Consider the following 7,145-nt stretch of genomic DNA (forward strand, 5'->3'; position numbering starts at 1 on the left):
AAACTATTATCTTTATTCATTATAAGGCATTATTTGGAGCATCCAGAGGAAATAGGAAGACACTTCAGAATTGGTAACCAGCAGAGAAATGAAGAGGTTTTGCAGGACTTTAGTGATATTTGTAAACAAATCCACAGGTTGGTGTGAATTTTTGCCAAGAGAGCATGAGGGTACAGTAATTTAAGACTAAATGTTGAGTGTTGGAATAAAGCTACTGTTCAAACTCAAAGATCAAGGTGCAAACCTGTACACCTGTTCCTTGAAGGAAGTAGGCAACAGAAGGTACATGACTGAGTGTTCCTTCAAGCCCATGGAAAATCCTTAATACAGGGAGAGGACACAAACAGCTGCACACTTGGGCACCTCAAGTAACCCAGCATCCCTGAAAGTACAGTGGATTCTTTGTGGCCACAATCCAACAGAGTCATGAAGCTTTCTGTTACTACTGATGTTTGCTTGGTGTGAACCTCATGTGTCTCTTCGAGAATAAACAGGGCACGCACCTACCTTTGTTCTACTTCACAGTCAGTATCTGGGATTAGAAAAGGCTTGAGCTTTGGGCCAAAATATTTGAAATCAAATCCTGGATCTGCTACTTCCTAACTGGATGATATAACATATCTGTAAAATAGGACCTGAAGCACTGATGAAGACTACAGTCTTCAGTATAGATTACACTTCAACATGAAACAAAAATACTGACAACTGGACCAATAAGCAACATCACTATAAAAAAGAGAAAATATTGAAGTTGTCAAGGATCTCATTTTACTTGGACACATGATCAATGCCCATGGAAGCAGCAGTCAAGAAATCAAACATTGGACAAAACTGCAAAAGCCTTCTTTAATGTGTTAAAAACCAAAGACGTCACTTTGAGGACTAAGGTGCACCTGACCCAAGCCGTGGTATTTTCAATCACCTCATATACATGTGAAAGCTGGACAATGAATGAAGAAGACTGAAGAAGAACTGATGCCTTTGAATTATTGTGTTGGCAAAGAATATGAAATATACCATGGACTGCCAGAAGAACGAACAAATCTGTCTTGAAAGTACAGCCAGGATGCTCCTTAGAAGTGAGGATGGTGAGACTTTGTCTTATGTACTTTGGACATGTTGTCAGGAGGAACCAGTCCCTGGAGAAGGATATCATGCTTGATAACACAGTTTATAAAGAAAATGTTCTACATCCTACTTTGGTGAGTAGCATTTGTGGTCTTAATAGCTTGTGAGCAGCCATCTAAGATACTCCACTGGTCTCACCCTGTTGGGAGCAAGGGAGGATGAAGAAAACCAAGGACACTAGGGAAAGATTTGTCCAAAGGACTAACGGACCACAAGTACCACAGCCTCTACCAGACTGAGTCCAGGACAACTAGATGGTGCCTGGCTACCACCACTGACTGCTCCCACAGGGATCACAAGAGAGGGTCCCAGACAGAGCTGGAGAAAAATGTAGAATAAAATTCTAACTCTTAAAAAAAAAAACAAAAAAACCCCGAGCTTACTTATCTGACAGAGATTGGAGAAACCTTGAGAGTATGGCCCCTGGAAACCCTTTTAACTCAATACTGACATCACTCTTGAGGTTCATCCTTTAGCCAAAGACTAGACAGGCACATAAAAGAAAATGAGACTAAATGGGCACACCACCCAGGGGCAAGGACAAGAAGGCAAGAGGGGATATGAAAGCTGGTAATGGGGAATCCAAGGTCGAGAAGGGAGAGTATTGACATGTTGTGGTGTTGGGAACCAATGTCACAAAACAATATGTGTATTAATTGTTTAATGAGAAACTAATATGCTCTGTAAACCTTCATGTACAGGACAACTAAAAAAAATTCAAACAATGTTAGAGGATGAAAAGACAAGCCAAAGATTGGGAGAAAATATTTGCAAATTGGGCACTTAATAAAGGACTTGTATCTAGAGTATAGAAAGAACTCTTAATATTCAACAAGAAAGAATACATCTGAAATGACAAAGTAAGGACTTCCAAAAATTTGCTCCTCAGTGAAAGAAATGATGACACTGGGAAAATAAAAAAGCACGGATGCTAGACTAACCCATACCTGAATTCAAGTTTTGACATTGCTGTATGTTGGTTTGTGTGGCTCCCTCCAAAATGAGAATTACAACGTTCCCATTTCATGGGAAGAAAAAAAAAAAAAGACATCATGCTTGGTAAGGTCACTGAAACTCGACGAGATGGGTTGACACAGTGGCTGCAACAACGGGCTCTAACGTAGCAGTGATTATGGGGTTGGCTCAGAACCAGGCAGTTTTTGTTTTGTTGTACATACGGTCACTGTGAGTCAGAACCAACTTGTTGACAGCTAACAAAAACAACATCTAACTTACAGTTTGTCGAGAAAATTAGAAATGACTTTATGTTTATTACAACAATGATGACTATAGTAGGTAATCAATAAACAGCAGGCGTTGTGGTGGTGATTATGGTTATTACATAATTTCTTATCCATTGATGTGTTGTATAAAATATCATTCATTTCAGATAATTAAGGGATACATTTTGATTAAGAGTTTAGGCTCTGGATTTATTTATTCATCTTTTTTTTTTTTTTTTACAGATTTCAAAATAAATTATGACCCATGCTACGGACTGTGACTACAATGGTGAAGAGACCAGGTGTGATCTCTTGCCTGATAGGGCTGTCTGTCTAGTGGAAAGGACAGGCTATTAAGTACACAAGCAAATGAAGGTTCATATCCCGAGGCCGTAACTTACCAGGTATGGGGTCCCTTTGAGAGGTTAAGGTAAGTGACTTACCCTTTCTGAATACCTATTTTCACAGCTGTTACTCAGGTAAATACAACTTACCTTGAAAGGTTGTTGTGAAGATTAAATCACACAATACCCATTAATGTTTCACACAGTCCTTGGCACATAAAAATGATTATTTGGTAACTTGTAAACATTACTGGGTACCTTGATAAGAATCGGTTCTGTTCTTGTTGAGGAAGTTATACTCTCTACATAAAAAAAAAAAAAAAAAAAATTTTTTTTTTTTTCCTCTACATACACTGTACCAAATGGCATATGAATTTGGAAAAAGTGAAATCGTCTCCTAACCTTCTCTTTCCTATTTCTCATGCTCACTTTTTCAGGGAATTCTGTTACTACTACTATTATTGCCGCTATACCTACAGCTTTTGATACTACTGTTACCAACCAAAACAAAACCAAACTGACTGCCGTTGAATCAATTCCGACTCATGGCGACTCCATGTGTTTCAGAGTAGAACTGCCCTCTAAAAGGTTTTCAATGATTGTGATCTTTTAGAAGAGAAGTAGATTGTTGGTCTTCCTTTGGAGGTGCCTCTGGGCAAATTCGAACTGCCAACCTTTTGGTCAGTAGTCCAGTTCTCAACTGTTTGTACCACCCAGAGACTCCACTACTATCATACTCAGCATTGTTTTAAGTTCTTGCTATGTGTTAGGAACTATTCTAATCACTGTGCCAACGTGATGTCACTTAATCTACACCTCAGCCTTATGATGTGGATTAGGTAGCGTTATAGAACCCATTTTACAGCTAAGGAAATGGAGGCAAGAGGATTAAGCCCTGGATTTACATCAGGTAAGTGATAGAGCCAGGATGTGCACCCAGGCATTCTGATTCCTGTGTCCACTGCTCTCTGTAAGGAGGCGGGATTTAGGATAGTATTCCCAGTTGCCTGGTGAGGGATGATGTAAAAACAGAATAAGAATACAGAGCGTTATAGGACTAGGAATTTCACTTGGCTGCTCTTCTTAGGTAAAGGCAACACAACTCAGTTGCTCATTATGTTCGTCTTCCATCACACGCTTACCATGTGACTATTAAGAACTGAAGAACTGGGCGCTGTAAGAGGTGAGTTTGTGTCCTCAGCAAGCTCTCAGTCCATGTGGGGAGGGAATAGTAATTAGGGACAGGCTGCTATAGTGCCATGCCTGTTTTAATACAGGTCTGTACATGTGATGCTTAGGGAAACTGGGAGCATCTCAGCCACCAGGAGAGGCTTCCCAGAGAAGCTATATCCTGAGAAAAAAACGAAGACATTCTTACTAGAGGCTTAGAAGATTATTTATTAAGATATGTGGATGAATGTATATCGTAATGGTTAAGGCTACAAGCTTTGGAATTAAACTCTGGCTACTTTCAAACCCTGGCTCTGCCTCTTACTAGCTCTTTGACCTTAACTCTGTTGAACCTTTGGAGTTCTCATCTGTAAGATGGGAATAATAAGAGTACCTCTTTCTCTGGATTGCAGTGATGCCTTTATGTAAAGCTGTTGGCATAGAGCCTGGTGTATGGTAAATGGTCAATACGAGTTAATGTTTATTACCACGGTTGTTGTTGTTGTCATTGTGATCACATCATTGTGACTATCATTGTAATTTTTTAGAAATAAGTCCCAAACAGCATGACAGGTAACAAAGGAATTGTTTTGTTTTGGTCGTTGTTGCTGAATTACCAAGAAGTATAGCACGTTGGTTTTAATTTTAAAGCTGGAACGATTTCAGCTGCTTTATAAGTCCCCGTGATCTCACACAAATACCTATTACTGGAATCAATGTGTGGAAAGAGCACAGTTTGTTTTTACCCCTGTTGAAAATGTGCAATGACATAATGTAACCCTTTAAGATAACAGAAGCCAGCTGCCCCATTCATATTTAAATATGAGTCACCTTCCAGGGAGACTTGCAAGGTTCTATGTGCCAAGCTGGAAAAGTAAAAATTGCCAGCAAGAAGGGAAAGAATAAATTCACACTTGGAAAGAGATATTACAGGCTAGAGGCCCCATTTAGCCAATTCCTTCTCAGGGCAGAAAATGGCACCCTAGTGGCCAGAGAGGAACACTGCAGCCCCATGGTCCATTTCCTTGAGACATGTACACTGCTTCACGTTTGGAGAATCCTTCCCACTTGATTAAAAACATTTTGTGTTCTGGGTAATGGCACATATACCCAGGCACAAACACAGTTGGCTGCAGTATTTAAAAAAGAAATTATAATGTTATTTCTTAATTTTCCCCCAGGACCTTGGAATTAGTTTGGCTAACCACTTCTAATGTCTTCCAGTCCAGCAGAATAGGTCTCAGAAGAAAAATAAAGACCAAAATCTTGGCAATTAGGGTTGACAAAAGAAAGGCCTGAAATTTCAAATAATGCCTGTGCTCGTGAGTGTTTGCCAACAACCTGTCAGAAGGAAGAGGCTGTATGTATGAAATACCTAGAATCCGCAGATGCGTAAAAATCAAAGTTTATTAATGGTTACCAGGGTTGGTGGTAGTGGGAATGGGAGGTTATTGCTTAAGGGGTACTGAGTTTCCATTTAGGGTGATAAACAAATTTGGAAATGGTTAGTGGTGAGGGTTGAAAACATGGTGAACATAGTTAATGTCGCTGAAATTGCACATATAAATGTGGCCGAAATGGCGAATGCTTTGCCATATATATTTAATGAATTAAAATCTAAAAAAAATTAATTAAGTCTATTAATTGAATTGACACATTGGATAGTTGGATGTGGTTGGAAGGAAAGTTTAAAGAAAAGATTAGGGTTCCTCTCATGGCTAAGTCAGATTGGCTGTGGGTCTTTCTTTGTGAACTTTTATCTGAATGACAATTCAGAGATCAATGATCAGCTGGTTGAATCAAAACCTGGAAGTAACTTTAATTTAGGCAGTTTGCATTGGCTGTAACATATGTACTGTGGCTTAGAGTAATCATGTCGCTAAAAAAAAATAAAATAAAACCATGCCAGCCAGGAATGACAATGGACACTACTTTTAGAAATAGAGGCAGATTGTTAGAGAAGATAAAATGGTAAGTACAAAAGTGAACTTGAATTTTGCCTTTCCATAAAATTTTTCAGAGGACAAGTTGGCCATGTGCATCCTATACTTTGACTCCTAATTTGACTTCTATCAATTTAACAAAATCATTAAAGATGTGCATAAGAATTTAATAATAAAGATGTTCAGAGTAGTATTGTTTACTCAATATCTATAGTAAAACACAAAAAAGGATGGATTTAATTATGAAACATGCATACAATGAAGTAATCTTGTACTGTTAAATGGTTTTTTAGGCTTATATTTATGGAGATAAAAATATGTGAACTCCATATTGCTAAATGAAAATCAGATGGCAGATCACAGCGTTTGTTATGATCCCATTAAACTAGAATCTTTTCGTACAACTTTTTTTTTTAGGTTAAAAAAATTGCGGGACACCTTTCCCGTTTGAGTTTTCTTCATTTCTATTAATTTAAATTTATTTGGGCCAAATTCTTGTATTTAACTTTTAGTTGTACAAAAATAATATTTAATTTTTTAAAGAACACTCAAACTATGTAATCTACATATTTTCTTAACCCTGGTGGCATAGTGGTTAAGTGCTACAGCTGCTAACCAGAAAGTCAGCAGTTCGAATCCACCAGGCACTCCTTGGAAACTCTATCAGGCAATTCTACTCTGTCCTATAGGGTCACTATGAGTCAGATTGACTTGACAGCAACGGGTTTGGTTTTTTTTGGTTTTATAACTACGTATATATATATATATATATTTTTTTTTTATATATAGGGAAAGTAAAACATTATTTCTCACAAGAAAATTTCCACTCTAACAATGGTCCCATAATAATCTGAGTCCCTTGTGTACTTTCAGTGACCAATATAACATCAGTGTTGACCACTTGCAGTGTCCAGAAATAACATTTTATAGGAGCGACCAAAAATCAAACCCGTTACCGTTGAGTTCATTCTGACTCACAGCAACCCTACAGGACAGAGTAGAACTGCCCCATAGGGCTTCCGAGGAGTGCCTGGTAGATTCAAACTGCTGACCTTTTGGTTAGGAGCTGTAGCTTTTAACTATTATGCCATCAGGATTTCCTTGTAGGAGTAAAGTACCTCCAACTCTGCTTGAGCAAAAACCAGCTCCATCTCCTCTCCCCTGTCATCCCACTGGCTTCGTGCAAGTATAGGAGGAGCTGGAAGAGTGAACAATAAATGGCCTGATATTATCGTAAGCGCTGCATCCACTAAATGTATATAAAGAAACATTTTAGAGTTGCAGCGTTAAATTTCATTTGTACATCGCATGCGTGTTGTTGGAATAGTAGAGAACGT

At 38.5% G+C, this 7,145-nt stretch overlaps 1 long non-coding RNA gene across 1 annotated transcript in view; it reads left to right on the forward strand.

The window, feature by feature from the left end:
- The window catches only part of LOC126063606 (uncharacterized), a 41,732-nt gene extending 38,827 nt beyond the window's left edge, over positions 1-2,905 (forward strand). Inside the window, exon 3 of the long non-coding RNA XR_007514396.1 lies at positions 2,595-2,905. This is a non-coding gene — a long non-coding RNA (uncharacterized LOC126063606). The remainder of the gene's footprint in view (positions 1-2,594) is intronic.
- Positions 2,906-7,145: the final 4,240 nt, after the last annotated feature.

Source organism: Elephas maximus, chromosome 20, assembly GCF_024166365.1.
Source record: "Elephas maximus indicus isolate mEleMax1 chromosome 20, mEleMax1 primary haplotype, whole genome shotgun sequence".
NCBI classification, from domain to species: Eukaryota; Metazoa; Chordata; class Mammalia; order Proboscidea; family Elephantidae; genus Elephas; species Elephas maximus.